At 38.2% G+C, this 22,808-nt stretch overlaps 1 protein-coding gene across 2 annotated transcripts in view; it reads left to right on the top strand.

The window, feature by feature from the left end:
* The first annotated feature begins 5,573 nt into the window (after window positions 1-5,573).
* Window positions 5,574-22,808, top strand: part of Eda2r (ectodysplasin A2 receptor) — a 43,787-nt gene continuing 26,552 nt past the window's right edge. For both annotated transcript variants that reach the window (XM_051141677.1, XM_051141678.1), the window contains exons 1-2: window positions 5,574-5,651; window positions 11,361-11,499. The gene's annotated coding sequence lies outside the window, so the exon portion shown is untranslated. The remainder of the gene's footprint in view (window positions 5,652-11,360; window positions 11,500-22,808) is intronic.

Raw genomic sequence — 22,808 nt, 5'->3', positions numbered from 1 at the left:
GGACCAGGAAGAAGAGGCTCATTTCTCCTCTTCTCCTCTCAGAGGGAAGTGCAGGACACATAAAGAGAGTGTGATTATTATGGATTCACATGAAAGAAGCAGAGATATTAAATACATACAATCCAAGGTGTTCTTTACAGAAAAAAGCAAAGTGCATTTTCTAGACTGAAAAGTCAGTACTAGTAGGACATTTAGGAAAAGGTTTGAGGTATAGACTAACTCTACAGAAAGGACTGGATGGTCCTAGTTTGGAAAGGAAAGCATGGATTGTTTTTTAATGTGGCAATAAACAATTCAAGGATCATACTATTTTTGAGTGTCCAAAGGTACATGAAAAGAAATAAATAACAGACAATAGGAATGAATGCTGATATATCATTCCAAGACAGAAAGATGCTCTTAAATAAGAAAGATGAGCTTGAGAAAGGAGAGGTCACTGCTCTTTTATATTATTGGGAATGAAGTGATCTGTTCGGCATTTTAGAATCTTGACTAAGAGGAATAATCTTGAAATTGTCTTTTTTGGCAAATTAATAGAATCATGAATCAAGATGAGAGAAAATACTAACTATGCTAGAAAGTAATTGAAGTTTGAAAAATAATCACATGAATAAAAGTAACTTTCTTATAACCCAGTTTTCTAATCCAGAAGACCCAAACCATTATGTGAGACAGCCATAGCCAAAGTTATTTACATATACTGCACCTGGTAATTAACAGACAGAGGAAACATTGTGTAGTCAGCGATGTTACTAGACATACTAGCATCCAAAGGGTCATCTCTATATCTCTAACCTTCCTATGATTTATCAACTGTAGCTTCAATTCACACTTTTCAGTTTCTACAGATTGGAAGACCCTAAATCTAATGGAACAAAAATTATTTTCTCTTATAATAAGCCACTCTCACTGCATTTCACTCTTAAATTAGATGTTACTCTGGCTTCTTTGAGAATTAAGTAAGCCCGGAGGATACAGGTTTGTAGAATAAAAGGTAGATTATTGAATCTACTAACTTCAAAAATCCTACATTGGTATTGTAGATTGATGAAAATTTAAGACTTTTGATTGATGGAAATTTAAGACTTCGACTTTTGCCTCATTGATAAGAATTTAAATTGTATACTGTAATTTATTTTTGCCTTATGTATTGTATGTTATATGTTAACAAAATATTATATATTGTATGTTAGAAACTCAAGTTCATTTTATTCAATGTTTATTTAATGTATTATTCATGTACCACTAATGTCTTAGGAAAAACTGTTCAGGAAGATCGGGGATAAAAGTTGGTATTTAGTTATGTAGAAATCCTACTAGATACTAACTTATTTTGTCATAGAGCAGGTTTGTTTAATTTCTTGTATATGTCTTCAAAGGAATAGATTGATAACTGTAAGAATAGATAGAGTTGGTCTTCAAACTCTTCAGAGATGCACAGAATATTGCAATTAAGGATGAGGGCTTTCCTGACAGAGAGAGACATCCGCTCCTGGCCGCTTCTCCATTTACATCATTGAAGATGGGGGCTTCAAGAGACGCTGGCAGAATGGTCACTGGACGGAGAAACTGCTCTTATCTCTATTGCTGATGACAGGCTGACTGTTTACAATGATCAACAGTGATGGTGGAAAGTTGACGGTCCAGCTTTGAAGAGACTAGATGGACCAGACCGTCGGATTTCCTGTTTCAAAAAGCAGTTTGTTGGATGTTTTGGGCCGATAAGCCTGAAGACTGATTGCCCCAATGAAGGAGAGAATCCGGTGACTACCCAGGCAGTCTGCTCTCTCTCTCCTATGCAACTTGGAAGTTGCCTGCCAGCACGTCCTTTATTATGTAGATTTTCCTTCTTGGGTCTCTGATGGGATTGAAGACTAGATAGCCACAGTGTTACTAGAAGCTTTAGTTTAAGAATTAAAAACACATTTATAGATTGATAATTGCAATTTCTCATAAAAGAAAAGGACTCTCTTTGGTAAGATAGTGAAATACTTTCTTTCAGGTTAACAAGTATAAAAGGACTTGGTTATGTACTTGATACCTGATGATTATGTATATATGTATGTGTTTATATAGTTCTTAATTTTTTTAAAAGAGAAGGGGAGATGTGTGGGAAAGCTTAAGCTTTGTCATAGGTGGAAGCAATCTTGGCGGGCTTTACCCTTGGGGCACCCCATGAATACCTTGTGACAGACTGAGTGGAGCCATCCTGGGTCTGGAATTCAGGAAGCAGACCTGGGAACCCCACCTGGACTATTGTCTTTCTAATTGAACCTCACCCGGAGAAGGAGAGGGCCCTTCCCACGTGACTCAGGCAGTTGGGGAGGAGAGAACAACAAGTTGAGCCTGGGGGAGATAGCGTATGGAGCAGCGGACCAGCTGGACCAGCGCGCCGGCCAGAGAGACACCTAAGGACCTGTCCCTTGGAACGGATACCGGAAGGTTCGCTCTTTTGTCCCTTTAACCCTTTTTCCTTCTTGTGTAAGCTAGTTGGGTTGTATAATAAAGTTTAATTAGTAAGAAACAGAGCCAACATAAGTGGCCTGAGGAATATCTAAAACTTGACATTAACATTCTCTAAATCTGCCTGGCATGGTGGTTCATGCCTTTAATTCCAGCACTCGGGGACACAGAGGCAGGCAGATAACTTTGAGTCCAAGTCCAGCCTGGTCTACAAAGTGAGTCCAGGACAGCCAAGGCTGTACAGAGAAACTCTGTCTCAAAAAACCAAAAAAAGTGCCCCAAATATCTGTGTGTGGCCCAAAAAGAGCCTATTTGCAGCCCTAGATATGCATAGGGGGAGTCTGGACCTATCTGTCCTCCAGTTAGGTATGTAAGGCAGGTTCTAACAATAAGAGAAACTAAGATTATACTCTCTAGTCTCATGAAATAACTTTCATCCATGATAAGGAGAGGGTTTGGAGGAGCCCCAAGAAATGAAGTGTCCCAACTCAGTTTTCACTGTTTATGGGACTGAAGTAGATTCTATCTTGAGGAAATAGGTGAGAACATAACTCTGAGTCGGTGCAGGTTTTGTGCAACTTTTCCTTCAGCTTTCTTCCAGATATTATTATGGAGTACTAGAATGCACTTCAGCTGTAAAATGTGTATAGTAAACCATACCTCAAGGGACAATTGTTAATGGCAAAGCAACACAATGTACAGGATTACAGACTGTTTTAATTTAAATCTGGTATATTTCACAAGGCCTCATTTGTCCATGGCTTGACAATAGACCATGGTGTTACTAGAAAATGCTAGATCTTTTAAGAGGTGAGGTTTAGTGGAAACTATAGGTGGCTGGGGGTATGTCTGTGAAGGAGGTAGTGAGGCCCAGGTTATTTGACAAGATTCTCCTTTAGATTCTGGACATTATGCAAATGGCACTGTGCCACTGGCATGATAAGGTTAATTGCCAGAAACCAAAAACCAACATGGGCAACCAACCATGGACTAAAACTTCTAAAACTATGAACTGAAACAAGTCTGTCTTTTTAACAGGTTGATTGTTATTGTGATGGAATGGTGACTAACAGAGATGAGCTGCTAATGTGGCTCTTGTCTACCATCTAGACCTTTGCTATTTCATGTATTCTCTGTGACTCAGATGCAACTGTATCAAATGGGGATACAGTTAGAAAATCAGTCTCAGCCTTACTTTGGTGATACTAATTCAGAATTGGAGTATTATTAGAAAATCTATGTGACTGTATGTGAGAAGCACTGCTTTAGAACTTCGAGACCAGCAAGGCTAAGAACCTGTTCCAATTTCAAATGTAGAGAGCAAGACTGAGAGATGTTGGCTTGGTCAAGTGTCCTAATTCCCAAACCAGCGTTCTTTTTTATTACAATGGGGTCTCAATACTCGTCTAGCACAGACATTCTCATTTGAAGAAGACAGAGGAAAATCAGAGAGCCCCTCTTTTAGAAAATGTTGCCTTCTCTGGGAGAAAAGGCAGATGATTTCTCTATTAGTTCCCCCTCCCTACTCAGAATAAAATTAGCTATGCAGGATAGTAATTTCATTTTACTCTCAGAGATAATGTCAGATGGCCCCAAAGTTTGTGTGTGTGTGTGTGTGTGTGTGTGTGTGTGTGTGTGTGTGTGTACACTTTTATACAACTCAATTCTAGCCAGTAGTTTATTTTATTTTTTATTTTAGCATTTTTTATTATTTCATTCATATTACATCTCAATTGTTATCCCATTCCTTGTATCCTCCCATTCCTCTCTCCCTCCCATTTTCCCCATACTCCCCTCCCCTATGACTGTGACTGAGGGAGACTTCCTCCCCCTGTACATGTTCATAGGGTATCAAGTCTCTTCTTGGCAACCTGCTATCCTTCCTCTGAGTGCCACCAGGCCTCCCCATGCAGGGGACGTGGTCAAAAATGGGGCACCAGAGTTTGTGTGGAAGTCGGTCCCCACTCGCCACTTAACTGTGGAGAATGTCCTGTCCACTGGCTAGATCTGGGTAGGGGTTTGATGCTTATTGCACGTAATGTCTTTCGTTGGTGCCATAGTTTGAGCAGAACCCCTGAGCCCAGATCTGCCCATCATAATATTCTTCTTATAGGTCTCTAGGACCCTCTGGATCCTTCTGTTTCCCCATTCTCCCATGCTTCTCTCACCTAGAATCCCAATAGGATGTCCTTACATCTATCCCACTTTCCTGGTAAGTGAAGACTTTCATGGGACTTATAACTGGACACTAGCCCAAGGAGCATGTCCCATGATAGTCGTTATTTTAATCCAATACTACTCTTTCCCTCTGAAGGCTTTTCAGCCTTTGAAACTTGATTCCAAATTCCTGTTTATGGTCTCTGGCCAGGCCAGGTGAATTTTCTCAGTTTGGTCAAGGCACATTATTTGGTTCTCTCCTCTGCACCTTGGCTCAAGCTTTCTTTCTTTCTTCTTTTTTCTATCTATCAATAGTACATTCCAGGACATTCCCCACCTAAGTCTGCAAAATTATAACTCTAAGAAAATATCATTTTTGGAAGGCAGAGAGAGAGAGAGAGAGAGAGAGAGAGAGAGAGAGAGAGAGAGAGAGAGAGAGAGATTTACAAAGGATGTCTTAAAGTCAGAGTGAAGTATAGAATCCAGTTTTTCTTCATTTTTTTAGTGGTCTTTCCTCATCTTCATTTTTTTTGTTAACAATCTTAATATAAAAATGCAAAGTCAGAGTCAGGAAATGGCTTTTCCTTATGTCTGAGAATCCTTTTTTTTTTTTTAACATTGGTTTTCATTGGAACTCCAAGCCTTCTAAGTCATGCACAAAACTTTAAAATCTGTGCTGCTTTTAGCTGCCTTCTCCCTTCCTCCCCACAGATTCTGCTAGATCCAACTCTAAGGCCCTTCCCCCTCTCTCCTCAGCTTCAGGTCCCAGAGCTTTAGAATCTCTTGCCATACTTGTGACTTGGCCATTGTTTACCCGCCAGACTCACGCTGTTCTCTGGGGGCGGGGTTTATTTGCATAGCCACTCCCAGATACATCAAATAATCCAATGCCTCACAGGGGAGAGGAGGGGCTGGGATAAGCATAACATGAAAGAAACAGAGGATGGATTTGATCTGTTGTTGCCACACGTGGAAGTGAAATGAGTCCAGCAGAACACTGGCTGCAACGGATTTCACCTATAGTGAGAGCGGTATGCTGTCTGGGGTCTGAGGGGCGGCTGCTGGGCAGGGTGTCTGTTCTGTAATCTAGTGTGTTTTTTCAGGGAATCCCGTTGTAAGATCCATCCATTGATCTTGACAGAGTAAGTGTGGGAACACTACGTCGTGAAGTAAATCAGTTGGAACCTGTGGCACAAAGGGACGGAAATAGGGGACCAGAGGACAATATCAGATGTCCCTGTAAGGGTGCTACAAAGTCAGCATGACTTGGGGGAAGGTATTCTGTGGCTATCAGTCATTCTATCCGTTTTAGACCAGACAGCATTCTCCAAGATGTCAGAAACAGGCTGTTATCCCTACAGCCTTGACTAGTCAGTTTCTGCCTGTGCAGGTTCGAACTGAAGGCAGATGGCCGCTGGGAATATGCCCAGACTTGTCCAACAACCGTGTGCGTCTGAGATAGGAGATAGGAAAAGAAGGAGTCTGGGAGTTAGCTCTCATAGAGAAGGAGGGAATGGATTGGATATGCAGAGCATCTTGCTGAAAGTTGAACTACTAGCCCACCCACGTGGTGCCTGGGCAAGTCCGGGCCTGTGTAAAGAGCAATTTGGCACTTTGTATGGGGGCTTTCAATCCAACCTCGTCACCAGTGCGACTGAGTTTCATTTGATCACTTGCTGCTGGAAGCCGAGCCCAGGACAGTGATATTTTGATCCAGCCTCACCCCAAACACTGGCGAAGGCCCAGACAGCTGCAAGAACTGGCAGGGTGCAGGAAGAAGAGACCTGCCAGAGACTAGGCTGGGAAAACAGGCTGTAGGATCTCATTTTGACAGGTTTTGGCAGCGTTGGCCAAATTCAAGTAGGGCAATAGGAGGTAGTAAATTGTGGAACTCTGTCTAGGTAACTCTCCTGTCCCCCTTTTAATCCTATCATAGCTTTCATCTAACATAAGATGCATACTGAATCTCTACCCTCTAGCCCCAAGTTTGAAGTACTAAGCTGTGCAAGACAGAGAGTTTGTTTTTCCTGCGGCCTCACAGACTCATCCTGAGTGTAGGACCACAAATAATACTGCACAAGATGAGGTTTGAAAGTTCAGTCAAAGTGCTCTGAAGTTGTCAAATAAGGACCATATCAAGTAGAGACAGAGAAGAACAGAAAATGGTTTGTTTGGGCTTTTTTTTTTTTTTAAATAGCTTTTGTGTGTTTTGTTTTTCACCACAAGTACTGAGGGAGACTTGTTCAGGATTTCTTTGGGACCTGATAAGGTCTCATGCAGATAAGTTTGGACCGAATAAAACTCTATATAGCTGTAGGAGATCTTCAATTCCTGATCCCTCTGCCTCTTACTCCTAAATGCTGTAAGTATAGGTATGTGTTCATTATGCCCAGCTGATTGTTTTTCAATACTAACACCTTTGGGTGCTACAGAGCAAACTTAATTTGTATTCAGATCTCATTTTACTATATAGGGACCCTGGAGAAAAGGGATATTTCTCCCTCTCTGAGCTTCATTTTGCTATAGGCAAAGGCTGAGATAATAATAGTACCAACATCATCGAGTGGTTGTGAGGATGAACTGAATTAATCCATGTAAAATACTTGCACACACTTAGCACAGTGCAAAATAAGCACTCAATAAATGTTAGCCACTATTATTTAAGATAGATTATGTAGCACAGATAGGGTTTCAACAGGTGGAAAAAGGGGAGAAGGCATTTTAAGTACAGAAAATATGAGCAACTGCTTGACAGCAAGGAACTCAGAGCATGTGAAAGGAACAATAGTTGAGCTGGCTGTTCTAATGCAATTAGGGAAAAGTACAAGTTCGGTTGGTGGGACACTACACAAGACTTCCAATGCTTGAGGTTCTGTTTATTTCGCAGATCACCGAAGAGCCACTGTGAGCTTCTGAATAGAAGAAAAAGTCAGATCTATACTTTAGGAATCATAATCAGGTTAATGTGAATCAGCAGGGCTAGAAGAGGAAAACAAAAATGTGAACAACGGAAAAGTAGACAAAGCCCTAAACCTGATATGGTGACTATGGGAACAGAAAGGAGACAATGTACTTTATTTATCAAGTTACACAGACTCGAATGTTCAGAAATTTGTAGTTGATGAATTACATGGGGTTTAAAAAGGGAAGGATGGAGTGTATCTCTTAGGGTTAGCCTATACTTTGAAAGAGTGCATATTTTCATCTCACCTTTCTGGATAGAGTTAGAGACAGATGTTTTTAAATCCTGGGTCGAGACTTACCTGCTGTTTGGATTCCTAAGTGCATTGTGTGTTCAATGTTTTCATTCTACATTAGGACAAACAAAGAGATGTTCCTTCCCTCCACCTATAGAATCATGAGTAAGCCCAATGAGAAACTTAAAAGTTCCCCAAGTTTCTGTCTTCCTGAGAAATGGGAAATAGTTCCCACTTGTTGGAAGGATTAAAAATAATAACCTCTGTAAAGGACCTAGCCTGCTGCTTGATGAATAGCAGGCTTTTGTGAATCATATGTTTCTTTTTTACAACAACTGACTTCACCTTTAAATGTTCATCTCATCTTTGAACACTTCTGGGGGAAGAGTCTTTACTGTCCTCTGAAAGAACCTGTTATCTGTCTGTGGGGAAATCCTAGATTGTTGAAAGTTCTTCCTTTTGTCCAGCAGCATTTATTATGCTCTAGAGCTGCTTTCTGGTGGACAGCAACCTGTTTCTCTTTTCTGAAACTTCAGAGATCTGAAGATCAGAGACCAAATCTCCCTTATGTTCTGTTCCCTAGTAAAGCAGCTAGATTTCTTCCATTTCTCATGTGGCATGCTGTTTATTAAAATATGAGTCTGAGGGTTTGAATTATATAAAAGTGGAGTGATAACACCTCGAGAGAGATGGCAATAACTGCAAAAGAAACATGATGGGAGAATGTGACAAATTTCTTTATAATGTGTTATTTCTTTCAATTCTTTAATTGCATCATTTCTTCACTGGAGAGTGCTTAGAGAAAATGAAACTTGCTAGATATCATTTGGTCTGTATGTGTCTGAGCCATAGTGCAAACCACACTTTTCTTCTAATTCACTTTTGCTTCATTTTCTACAGCTGTTTGTATATAAAGTTATGTTTATATAGGTTGATCCTGACAAAGGAGAGGAAGATAATAATTCAGTTGCCTTATACCAGTTGTTTTGTCTTTTAGATCTTTCAGTAGAAGAAACCAAGGAGAAAAAGTATATGATAACTCAGCCTAGAAACCTAAGGCAGGCCATGTAGCCTTCCTTTAGTTGAATGCTTACTTGATCTGTTCCACTTGAATGCCATCTGCAGGGAGTGAGGCATCTTTTGGAATCATTATTCGAGCCGAACCTTTTGAAGCAGGAGCTATTTTCTCTCTGCTTTCATTAGAAGACTGTGTCTACCCATATATTCTCCCCTAAAGTGCTTAATGAGAAGAGTACTTGCCAGTTTTATCATCAATTTAGATACTAGGAGGGCAATTATTAGATACCTATGAGAGATATGGGAATGGCGCTGGTCTGTCTTAGATTAGCATTAACTATATATTTTTCTTTTTTTTTTTTTTTTTGGTTTTTCGAGACAGGGTTTCTCTGTGTAGCCTTGGCCATCCTGGACTCACTTTGTAGACCAGGCTGGCCTCGAACTCACAGTGATCCGCCTGCCTCTGCCTCCCGAGTGCTGGTTCAGTGTTTCTCTAGATGCTGTCTTGCAGATGATTAATCTTATTCACACTGGTTTGATTTTCTCCCTTGTGAATAGGCCTAACATAATGCCTAGCATAGAAAATGATTATCAACTGAGTTTGTAGTGACTAGCCATCTACCCAGGAGATTTTAAAGCTACTCTATATATGTATCCCTAAGAGACACCAACCCATGCTGAAAAATAAAGTGGTTTCCATGTAATATATGATGGAATCAAACAGTAAGATACCATTATTTCCAGGAGGTTGTTAAGTCACTATTGTGACTAAGGCAGAAAGGGTGGTCAGGATTACTTCCCCTTCATGATCCACCATTCCCTTTGGAATTTTTCTTGTTGAGAGATTACAGAGCCAATAGTATGTTGTGAGAGTAAGAGAAAAAGAGAATCTGGATCCTTGGTAACGTAGTTAGTGAGCAATCAGTCCTTGAAGGTGGCCTGTGTCTTTATATATGGGAAATAGGCAAGACACTGAGCCCTGAACAGAGCCTTAGAGCTTAGTCTTAACAAACTATGTACCTTTGAGGATTATTTTTTTTTCTTAAAACTTCAGTTTTCCTACTTGGACTACAGGGTTGAGATTATCCTGATATACCTTTGTAGAATTCTGTATCTATGTTGTTCTAGTTAGTTTTATCTTATATATTAACTAGTTGTCAAAAAAAAAAAAAAGAAAAAGAAAAAAAAAATAAACCATAATGAAAACACTGTCATGTGAGCTGCCTGTTATTAAAGGAGTTCAAATGGAGATATTGGTAAATGGAACATTGTCCTCTGAGTTACTATGACTATTTGCTTGAAATTTTCAAATTCTGAAATTATTTTTGAAAATTATTTCACGAAGCATAACTATATATGAAATCATAGGTTTATTTTTACTAGGCATTTTTTATAATGCCAAACCTTTCAAGTCCCATATTTTTTTCTTCTTCTTGAGCATTTTCCACATTACTTTAACCTTTTTGGTTAACATACGGAACATTGAGTTTCGTTATGACACTATGTTTGTTATGTTTCTTATTTATGTCCACCTCCAATTATCCTTCTCTGTTTCTTGGGCATGGCTATTAAAAGGGGGTAGAACTACTTTGGCAACAGAAGCTCATTCTCTAAAAATAGTCCCTAATCTCTGGGCTGATGTTCCCAGTCTCATTGTATGGACCTGCCTTGTGTTTGTCCTTCCGTTTCTGCAGGATATTTCACTCCCCTGCCCTTCTAAGGAACAAATGGCATATTTTATTAGTGTTGGGTAAAAAGGACTAACAGACTTAGAGTGGTACAGTTATTCTAGATTGCCTGCTAATCTGAACAGAGTTGAAACAATACTATGCAAGACCAAAATTTAGGAAGGTAAAGTCAGATATTAGAACACAGTTTTTGAGTCATACAGTTTTTAGCCATGCATGTAAAGAAATTATATGATAATTTTGAAGTCTTTCTGGGATGCTCAGCCAAGTTTCCCTGGAAAGCTAGTGAATCTTTCCTTCAAGCACTCTGCTGGTAGGTAAGTATTGCTCATAGCATACTTTCATGCTGTCTTATTGTGGGTGGTCAATACCCAGATCAGTGACTCACTTGGGTTTTAAATATTGGCTCAGTATTGATATGGTCTGTGGCTTTTCTCCCCCGTCCTTTGCTCTTTTGCTCTGAGTGCGATATAGTAATAACAGACATCTCAGCTCTTCACATGTGAAGAAGCACAGTTTGGAGTTTTCCAGAAAATTTTCACATACTTTGCCTCATTTTTTCCTTTGAACATAGTCCAAAGTAATTTCTGTTCCTTTGCTTTCACTTGGGATGACTGTTTCAGTAGAAATCAAAAGGGTATGTTTCCCTTAAAATCACCCTAAAATTGAATAATTATATGTGTATATGGTTCTGCAGTTTTGGGCCTTCTGTTCAATTTATGGTTCTGTAGTTTTGGGCCTTCTGTTCAATTTAAAGTCTTCTATGTTGTATTTGTTTGTTGGGAAGTTTGTGTCTTTTTATGTAGTAGCTTTATGATTACTGCTTGCCTTTGGATAGGTAGAAGTGGCCCAGTTCAACAGTTTAATTCTACCTCTACAGTGACAACTGACTTGAAAAAGATTCATACACTTTTGCCTACCTCATATGGGACACCACCCCTTGCTTTGTACACTGGAATAAAGTACAAAGTCAACAGGTGAGTTTTAATTGTGTACAGCTCTTTTTTATTTTCCTGAAGTTGCTATCATTAATAGATGAACTTCTTCATCCACTAGGAAAACAGAAAGAGAAGCCAATTAAAAACTACAGTAAGCTTCCATGTCCTCAGAATTATCTTTATTTCAGACATATATGTTAATGAATTTAAGCCTAAAAAGACACTTTGCTTTTTAAATATGGCTTCCAAGGATCAAATCCATTTCATCAGGCTTTCAGGACAAGCACATTTACCTACTCACTGAGCTATTTTTATGGCTGACAATTTACTTTTACACAAGCCAAACTAAAACAGCATATCTTAAACCCTTTATCCACCCCTCTACCAAAACCTGACAATATTACTCACTCCTTACTTAGTAACATTTTACTGTGCCCCACTATTCCTACAATCTAGTTTTTCCCTGGGATCCTCCTGCTTGCTTTTGGCTACTATTTCCTTTATAGCTTTTAATATGTATGTCACTTAGCATTTTGTTTGTGGCACTCTTCTTTATCCAAGTCTGTCCTATTATTTGCCTAGTATAAAGATTCTCAACTTTATACCACTAGGTGTTCTGATTTAATTAGTCTTAAGTTTAGGCATTTCAAAAAAAATCACATAGTAACCCCTTTGAAATCAGAAAAATCAAGTTAATGTGCAGAGTTTTTTTTTTTTTTTCTGCTCATTGAAAATATCACAAAGCAAAACAAAAAAACTCAGCAAAGGTTATAACTCACTATTTTAGTAAAACACTGCCTTGGAAAACATGATACCTTTATGGATTCCTAAGTTACCTTTGAGTCTTGGCTTTTTTCTTTTAAAAAGAGTTATTTATTTAATCACTTTGCAGCCTGATCCCAGCTCCCTCCTCTCCTGCCAGCTCCACCCTCATGCCCTGCCCCCATTCCTCCCTCTCCTTCTCAGAGAAGGGGAAGCCCCACCCAAGGGATACCAACCCACCCTGGCATGTCAAGTCTCAGAAGATTGGCTTTTTTTTTTACCAAGTAAATGGACTTAAAGGAAATTTTTTTTCCTCTGCGTATTATTTATTTTGCTTTGACAAAATCTGTCTTAGCTTTCATAAGATTATTATGAAATTCTGTAGGACTAATTGACATGAGACTCTTTACAAACTAAGATTGTCACTGTTATTCTATAGAAATTCTTTTTACCAATCACTCAAACAACAAATATTTAGTGCTTACTGTTCCACAGACAGTATTTTAAGGAATTTAGTTGGACTAGTCAACATAATAGGTACACTGAGCTCATGCTGATTCCACTTTAGCTGGAAAGAAATGGGACATATGTTAATAAGAAAACCATAATGTAGAAGAATGTCATAAGTACTGTGGAGGATAATGAAAGAAGAAGGGGATAAAAGGATTAGGAAAATTTTAACTTTAAAATAGTGGCCAGAGAAGCCTTATTAAGAGGATGTATAATAATAAAGAGCTGAAGAAGCTGAAATAACTAATCAAATATATATATTTAAGAAATTCATGGCTTGACAAGGTATGATGTCCTTCTAGTAAAAATCCCCCTGATCAATTTGAGGAATAGCAAAGAGACCATTACTCCTGTAGTGAATAGTGTAAGGACAGAACAATAGGGCCTATAGCTAGTGATACCAGAGGAAGTTTAGGTGGCCAGCTTATGTAAGATACCGCCAGTCATTAAAAGGTTTCAGATTTCTTGTGAGTAAAAGGAAAAGTAATTGAAGAGTTGAAAAGAATGTAACCTAATATGTTTTATAGGATCCATTCATCTGCTTCTTCATCTCTCATTGTCCTATAAAAAATATGTGTAGATTGCTTGTGACTGTGGAAGGACAGGGATTCCCTCTTACTGCCTCATATTCAAGCAACACAAAAATTCAAAGCTGAAGAAACCCTTGTACTGTTATTTAGAGTAGATGGGCCCAAAAATCAATGGGTAAACTGTTTACATTCCAGAAGCTCAGGTCAGATGTTGACAAATTATATCAGAAACTCAAAAGTGGTACCAAGATATCAATATATTTTGGAGCTTCCAAAATATCGCTAAGAATGAAGACCACTGGTCTGAAGTGTTTAACTTAACCAACCTTCTCATGATGACTGTGGAACTTGAGTGAGCACTGATTGTTACTGTTACTTTTGACAGAGCTGTATCTGGGACCATTACACTAAGGTGAAGTAAGAGACAGAAGCTCACAATTAGTGAGTTAGGAGGATTAGATGCTTGATAAAATAGAACTAGGAAAAGGACAAGATAAATCTGTCCTAGGAATGATTTTGGGCCGAACCAGAAAAAGGAAAATTGAGAGGCAGTATCTAATCGTTTGACACAACTTCTGAGCTGCAGGGCAAACATCTGGAATTGGTGAGGACATTATACAGATTAAAAGCTCCATTTTCAAGGAAAGAACATGGGTGGTGATTGGGCTTGGAATAGAGGGATGGGCAGGGCATGGGCCAACTGCTATGTTCATCACCATTTTTTAATCTCAGGACTTCTGCACTGCCTAGGCAAAGAAAATAGCCTAAAGTCCTGAGTTCTTAATTTAGACTTGTCATCCTACAAGTTCTATCCATCCTAGATAGAGAGACCATGCTTCATGCCACAGGCATTTCTGCAAGTTGAGAAGCCCAACAGCCACAAAGGGTGGCCAGAGGCAGCTGCACACCCAGCAGTGTGAGTGCCGTAGACACAGGAGAAACTTAGCCAGCGTTATTTATTCAGAGCACAGTGAGCTAATGTTGAGATTATTATTAATGCCAACGTCATTGCTTTTTTCTTTCCTGTCTGCCTGCATTCACTCTCTTCTGTGTTATATTCAGGGGAAATCAGGACAATGGGAACAAGCTCAGAGATCATAAAAGCAGATGACAGACCGGACAAGTAAAGAAGCCCTAGTCATTGTTTTAGTTGTCACTCCAATTTTACTGGATAAATATGTTTCTACTCATACTTAATAAGATATTAATCTGATAATATAAGATTAAGTACATATGTGTGCATAAAAGTAGAATGAAATAAATCAGTTGTTCATGGCTATTTACAGCAGATTTAATTTTAATTTTAATTTTGGGACTAACTTTGACAATATTCACTAGAAAAACATGGGGTGTTTTAAGTATTAAAAGTGAAGGTCAACTTTCTTCAAAAACCTAAAATATAATTAATACAACATAACAATTGGCATTTCAAATATACGGTTTCTTGCTTTTTAATATATTCACAAGTTTCTACTATGTAATTCCAGGTCATTTTCATTGTGCATTGAATAGTGACTATCTCCCCTTCCAGCCTATGGCAAATACTAACCCTACTTTTTGTCTCTGTGTATTGTTTATTTTTGACATTTTATGTAAATGAAATCATATTATTGCCCTTTCCTGTCTAGCTACTTCTCTTAATCATAATATTTTAAAACTTGATTACACATTATAGCACACATTGTATATTTCATTCTTGTTTCTAGATAAATACAATATTCTGTTTTACAGAAAAACCAAGATCTATCTTTCAACCTTGTTTTTAGGTTGATGGACGTTTGATTCTTCTTTATACTTTCTGTTATTATGAGTATGCTGCTAGGAACATTTATGTACAAGGTTATGTGTGAACATGTGTTTTCACAACTTGGCACATATATTTAAGAATAATTGCTATATCTTTTGACATCTCCATGCTTCATTTTTTGTAGAACTGAAAAATCATTTTCTATAAAAGTTGCACTGTTTTAGACTCTCAATAACAATGTGTGAAATCCCAGTGGTCTACATCTTCCATGACAGTATCTTTTTTTCTTTTTTTAAAAATTTTATTAATTTATTCATATTACATCTCAACGGTTATCCCGTCCCTTGTATCCTCCCATTCCTCCCTCCCTCCCATTTTCCCGTTACTCCCCTCCCCTATGACTGTGACTGAGGGGGACTTCCTCCCCCTGTATATGCTCATAGGGTATCAAGTCTCTTCTTGGTAGCCTGCTATCCTTCCTCTGAGTCCCACCAGGTCTCCCCATCCAGGGGACGTGGTCAAATATGAGGCACCAGAGTACAAGTAAAAGTCATACCCCACTCTCCATTCAACTGTGGAGAATGTCCTGTCCATTGGCTAGATCTGGGTAGGGGTTTAAAGTTTACCGCCTGTATTGTCCTTGGCTGGTGCCCTAATTTGAGCGAGACCCCTGGGCCCAAATCTGCCTATCATAATGTTCTTCTTGTAGGTTTCTAGGACCCTCTGGATCCTTCTACTTTGCTATTCTCCCATGCTTCTCTCATCTAGAGTCCCAATAGGATGTCCTCCCCTCTGTCCCACTTTCCTGATAAGTGAACACATTCATGGGACATGCCCCTTGGGCTAGTATGCAGATATAAGTGAGTATATACCATTTGACTCTTTCTGCTTCTGGGTTAACTCACTCATTATGATCATTTCTAGTTCAATCCATTTGTCCACATATTTCGGGAATTCCTTGTTTTTAATAGCTGAGTAGTATTCCATAATGTAAATGTACCACAGTTTCTTTATCCATTCTTCTAGTGAGGGACACTTAGGCTGTTTCCATGTTCTGGCTATTATGAATAAGGCTGCTATGAACATGGTTGAGTAAATTTTCTTGTTGTGTGCTGGAGCATCTTCTGGGTATATACCAAGGAGTGGAATAGCTGGGTCTTGCGGAAGCCCTATTCCCAGTTTTCTGAGACAGCACCAGATAGATTTCCAAAGTGGCTGTACTAGTTTGCATTCCCACCAACAATGAAAGAGTGTTCCTCTCTCTCCACATCCTAGTCAGCATGTGGTGTCGCTTGAGTTTTTTATCTTAGCCATTCTGATGGGTGTAAGATGGAATCCCAGAGTTGTTTTGATTTGCATTTCCCTGATGACTAAGGAGGTTTAGCATTTCTTTAAGTGTTTCTCAGCCATTTGATACTCCTCTGTTGAAAATTCTGTTTAGTTCCAAGCCCCATTTCTCAATTGGGTTATTTTGTTTGGTGGTGTTTGGTCTTGAATTCTTTATATATTTTGGATATTAGACCTTTGTCACATGTAGGGTTGGTGAAGATCTTTTCCTAGTCTGTAGGCTGTCACTTTGTTCTCTTGACAGTGTCTCTTGCCTTACAGAAGCTTCTCAGCCTCATGAGGTCCCATTTATTAATTGTTGACCTCAAGGCCTGGGCTGTTGGTGTTCTGTTCAGGAAGTTGTCTCCTGTGTCAATATGTTCCAGGCTCTTCCCCACTTTCTCTTCTATCTGACTTAGTGTGTCTGGTTTTATGTTGAGGTCTTTGATCCACTTGGATTTGAGTTTTGTGCAAGGTGACAAATATGGGTCCAGTTGCATTTTTTTACACATAGACATCCAGTTAGAACAGCACTATTTGTTGAAGATGCTATCCTTTTTCCATTGAATGGATTTGGCTTCTTTGTCAAAAACCAAGTAACCATATGTGTGTGGATTCATATCTGGGTCTTCGATTCGATTCCACTGATCAACCAGCCTGTTGCTGTGCCAGTACCATGCTGTTTTAATTACTCTTGTTTATAGTATAGCTTGAGATCAGGTATGGAGATTCCTCCGGAGGATCTTTTATTGTACAAGATTGTTTTAGCTATTCTGGGTTTTTTGTTTTTCCATATGAAGTTCAGAATTGAACTTTCAATGTCTTTAAAAATTGTGTAGGTATTTTAGATTGCTTTTGGTAAGATGGCCATTTTTACTATGTTAATTCTCCCGATCCATGAGCAAGGAAGATCATTCCATCTTCTCATGTCTTCTTCAATCTCTTTCTTCACAGTTTTGATTTTTTTTCAAACAAGTCCTTCACTTGCTTGGTTAGAATAACTCCTTAATATTTTATATTGCTTGTGGCTAATGTGAAGGGTGTGGTTTTCCTAATTTCTTCCTCTGTAAGCTTGTCATTTGTGTATAGGAAGGCTACAGACTTTTTTGAGTTAATTTTGTATCCAGCCAATTTGCTGAAGATGTTTATCAGCTGTAGTAGTTCTCTGGTGGAATTTTGAGGGTCACTTATGTACACTATCATATCATCTGCAAATAGGGATAATTTGACTTCTTCCTTTCCCATTTGGATCCCCTTGATCTCTTTTTGCTGTGTTATTGCTCTGGCTACAGTATCTTATCCATATTTAAGAAAAAATATGTAGCCACTCTACATGGTATAAAGAAGTGTTTAATTATGGTTTGAATTAGCTTTCCTAATGAGCACACTTTCATCTGTTTATTGCTCACTTGTATATCCTATTTCAGAAGTGTGTTTAAAATATGAGCTCAATTTAAGTTGTGTTTTTTTAAATTTTGAGTTGTAACTCTAACTGTATTCTAGGTACAAATATATTATTATTAGTTATATTATTTACAAATTTATGTCTCTTGTTTGAATTAGTTTCCTTTTTATTTAAGAAATAATATTTTAACTTTTATTAATGTGTATCATTATACAGATTGATGAGGTTCAGAGTGTTAATTTTAATATATTCATCCAATGAAAATCAATTACCACCTAACCTTCTTTTGGTTTCACTCTACTTCCTTACTGGTCATTTTTAAAAGCTAAACATAAAATAAATACTAATGCTTTATTGTGGATATTCAAAGCCAATATATAGTAGAGAAAATATGCAGGTGGGGTGGTGAAGAATGAAATAGTGTGAGGTGATATGTTTCCATGTTGGGTATTGCTTCCTGACAAGCCCTTAAAGAGACAGGCATGCTTACTGGCTGCTTTGCAGGTCTTTCCACAAAGCTAATCTGTGGTGGAGAATTAATGCTACCTAACAATTTATGGGAGAGATGGTCCCTTCTTGGATCTCTCCCTCAGACTTTACCCATGAGGATTACCTTGTCTCAAAAATATGGGATTCTGTTGCTGTATAGAGTTTCAAATCCCATTTCCTGTGGCAAAAAAAAAAAAAAAAAAAGTCCATTTAAGTCTACTGAGAATTCACGGAAACTGAGTATGTGGATAGCCATGTCAGAGGTACTCTTATTTGGTACATATGACTGTACATATTAGTTGAATACACTTAATGTTACTTTCCAGAAAATGATGAAATAAAGCATGGTGCTCAAAGACCTTTCCAGTAAGTAATAGTTTTATTACTTGAACATAAACCTGGTGCTGGAGACTGTGGAGATGCTGGACATTATGGAACAGGAAAACAAAAGCCACTAAAGGGTTTTTGAGATAAAGAGTGACGGAGGATAAGAGGTTTTTGAAGCCCTTTATCTCTATTCCATCTTTTTCATCTGGCTAAAGCATAGAGTAGGTGTTTTTGAGAGATGAGAGCATCATAGATTATTTTTGAAGGTGTTGAGTTATCTCTTACAGGTTCAATAGCTTTATTTAGCCCTTAATACCACAGCCTAATGCTCCTTCCTACATTTCAATCTTTACATATCAAAGAGATGAGCTGATGTGAGGCAGTGATGTCAGGGGTTAAAGAGCCAAAGGAAGAAGAAAATTATCTAAAGTACCTGTCTAGGAGGAATAAGACTTTTAGTCTTTCTACATTTGCCCTGAGGTGTACATTTGGCTTGCATCTAGCCAAATTAAAATCCACTGATGAGTTCTTCGGTGTTAGCTAGATAGTTAGATCTCATGAACTATCAGCTACAGGAATCATATCTGAGCTCAGTATCTAATGTATATTCACATTATAAAATATGAGCACAACAGGGATGAGAAAGGACCATGTACTTATAGCCTTTTACATCTTCAAGGCTTCTTACTTATGTCTTTATTTGGTGACTGATAAGGTGAGAATATTTCATATATACTGTCCCACAGTTGTCATAATGACAGAAATAAGGCCTTGAAACTAGGCATTCCCTCTTACATGTCCCTTGGAGTTCTCTGTGCTCTCTGGAGCACACGTGGGCTGCTCATACAAGAGAGTGCCTTCCTGGCAGTCTGATTGGTGCCCAAATGAGTCCTGAGATTCTGAAGTTAGGAACTCCTGGGGCCCAGCCACAATAATGCAAAAGTCCTGGCTGATGAATAGCATCTGATCCATATAGAGGAAAGTAGCCTGGGCCTAGGTAGAAGCCATGCCTGGTACTAGTACCATTTCTTCTTAAAGAAGTTGTGGTGGAAGGTACTGTCAGGGAACTAGTATTGTGCACTATTTGGACACTGGTAATGGACATGATCGAGATGCTACTGGAAGTTGAGACTGGAAGGCTACTCACTGCAGGACATCATGCTTTCACTAAAAATCATGGTCATTCCTAGAATACCAGGCCTTCCTAATGGCATTGTGTGGGAGCCCCTTGCAAATCCTGCTCTCAGGCTAGAAAGAGATGCTCCCAGGAGGGGTAGGAGTCTGTTAGGGGCAATAGCCCACATTACACTCAGGCCACCACATACTGAACTATGATTCCCCTTTACTCTATATTTTGCCTGTGTGACTCAACCGACCAAAAAATTAGAGTGGGACTTCAGGTTCTTCCGACTGTGAAAAGAGTGATGAATGCTTTATGGCCTGTGGTTGTAAAGGGTGTGCATTCTTTTTTCTGTAAACAAGCATATCTACAGCTGGCAGCAACTTTTCATACTTTAAATGTGTTTGGTCTATAGACTACCATAATCTCAGTACCTTAGCTTCTTGATGCATGTTGGCTAAAGTCTAGTTATACGTTGGTATTCTGTATATTCAGAATCACTTCAGATCAGAGGGGCAGATTCTTTCTTAAGTCACACCTTGAGTCAAAAATTTTTTGAATTTTTTGTATACAAGATTTTTACATACACATTTATATTATTATAAATATATGCAATAAACTACCAACAACAATAAGAACCATGAAACAATCAGAAATTATATAACGGTTACATTCTTAGTGTTTTGGCTATTTGTATTTAGCAACCTTGAAGAAAACATTTTCCTCTCTTGGTGATTTTAAAATTCTGAATGCAAATTAATATCTATCATATCTCATGTCTATCAACTTAAAACATCTATCTAGACATAAAAACATCTTAATCCCTAAACAATTAAGCTTAATTGTGTAGCTATTTGGTCTTCAGCCCTATGAGAGTCTTGAGAAGAAATAAAATTAATTACCTGAGTAAACAGGAAGTACAGGTTAGCGGCTTCCAAATTGAAAAATGACAGAGACAGTTTGCTGCCTGAACAGTCACCCAAAACTCTATCATTTTTAATTTTTAAGTACTAAATTTTAATACAACTTGTCTTCCCACCCTGCCCTTTGTTTGCTATGGTGTATTGCTATAGCTTAAAAACACAATCTAACATCACAAAAATTTATATCTATATTGTTTGATCAAAGCAATGTTAAATTATACATTTTAATACCTCTTGTGAGAAAGCTCGTATAAACTAAAAACAAAACAATGATGTCCTACATTTTAACTTATAGGACATTGAATTTCAGTGAAAATATATAATGACAGAAACTAGAATGGTAATCACCTATGAGAAGAGGTTGCAGATACTGGGAAACGGATACAAGGGTACCTGAGTAGCCACTGTATAGGATTTACATCTTTACCTGGATGGTATTTCTTGTCATGAACCACAGAATTTGTCAACTGCATCTAGACTTTGTTCAACGTTCATCTGTTAGCTTTGTGTATACTTTTCTTCCTTGTTGTTGCTCAAGGTGGAGGCAGAATTTTCACGTATGGCCTGTACAGTACATTTGAATGGATTGTGAACTTTGGCAGAAGCAGAAAGCTCCCCACCCAGCCTATGTCGTGCTTCAGGAGAGGAGACAAGAGATACCTGACACTTTCTTTCATCTCCCCTATTTTTACTAATGTAATGATATAAAAAGAAGGCAGTCCATGTTAGGGACCAGCCACTGCATTAGGATATGACAATGGAAAATGATCTGATACTCAGGAATGTCCCTAATATCATCCCTAAGTAATTTGTATTTTTTTCTTTCCACTTCCATTTTACAAGTAATTACCTCAGAAAAATTTCTAAGCTTCATCCACTTAGTTATTCTTATATAGGAATATCCTGATAAAGTAGATTCAACAAACAGCAAAACAATGTTCAGCTTTGCTTCACCAAAGTGACTCAGATACTACACGCATTGGGGGAAAAAACCCTGTTTTTAAGCCTCAGGTTATTGGCAGGAGCAGTTGCTAAGGAGGCATGTGCTCTGGAGACACCTATTTCTTTGGCATTACTTCCATGTTCCTGATGAACTGTGCCACTGAAGGACCTTATGTGCTTTTTCCTTTTCTTTTCTACAAATCTTAGGGGTGACAAATGTGAATTCACTTAAATTCTTCACACTTCTGAAAAATCTCTTGGAAACTTGGGGTAAATGAGAAGATACTCACCTAATTACTATGTAGTAACACTTGCTCAAAGCTCTATACTAGCCCTTTAACACATGCTGTTACATCTATTTCTTTATAAGTTACTGTGGAAAGTGTGTATTATTAAAATACTAAACTTAAGGGTTAAATGAACCATGCTGTAGGAAAGAAAATCATTTTAAAAGCTAGTAAATGGCAGAGTTGTGATTCAGACCCAAAGTATTCTTGACATGGGGTTACAATGCATTGGCTGGAAAGGCACTATTAGAGAGAGAAGCAATCTAAGTTTCCTAGCTAGATGCATACATAGTTAATCATAGACCAGGAAAGTAAGTATGTTCACAAAATAACAAACAGCAAGCACTGTTGGATTACCATTTCAGTATTGAGGCATTCAATAATATAGAGCACTAAGTATTCTTTACTAGAAAATTCATAGGTATGGTTCTGTATTGCTGACTTATCCAAAACTACATCTTCTGCAAATTTGTAGAAGGACAAAGCCAGGAATAGGATATGGCAGACTAACTATATTCTTTCTCTTAATGCCTAATTATTCTTTCTTATGCTGACCATAAATTAACATCTGCTGCAGGATGCTGCTATTCACTGGATATAAGGCCTCACATTATCCATGGGTGATGACATTTATTGATTATTAGGCAGTTTTATCTACACACGCAGGATTCCTCAGACTATTCCAGAGTACACAGGGTTTTTTCTCTTTAATAAAACCAGTTTTTAAACTTAAATTGAAGAAGAATTTATGTTTTAGATAATTATTTTTATAAAAAGGAGGGACAAAGAAACTGTGCTATTTACTATGTCCTGGTATGTTTATTTGGCAGGAAGGTCACCTAGAAAGCAATCTCAAACCAAGGTTAAAGGGACACATTAAGCTTCATGTAATTTCATTTCTATTGGGTGGATTACGCTTTGGAAACCAAACTGAAAACAGGGTCTCACATATGCTACATGGCCAGCAGTTTCCATGAAAA

This window comes from Acomys russatus, chromosome X (genome assembly GCF_903995435.1).
Source record: "Acomys russatus chromosome X, mAcoRus1.1, whole genome shotgun sequence".
In the NCBI taxonomy this organism is placed as follows: domain Eukaryota; kingdom Metazoa; phylum Chordata; class Mammalia; order Rodentia; family Muridae; genus Acomys; species Acomys russatus.
The sequence above is the reverse complement of the archived record's forward strand: the minus strand, read 5'-3'. Positions and strand labels throughout refer to the sequence as shown.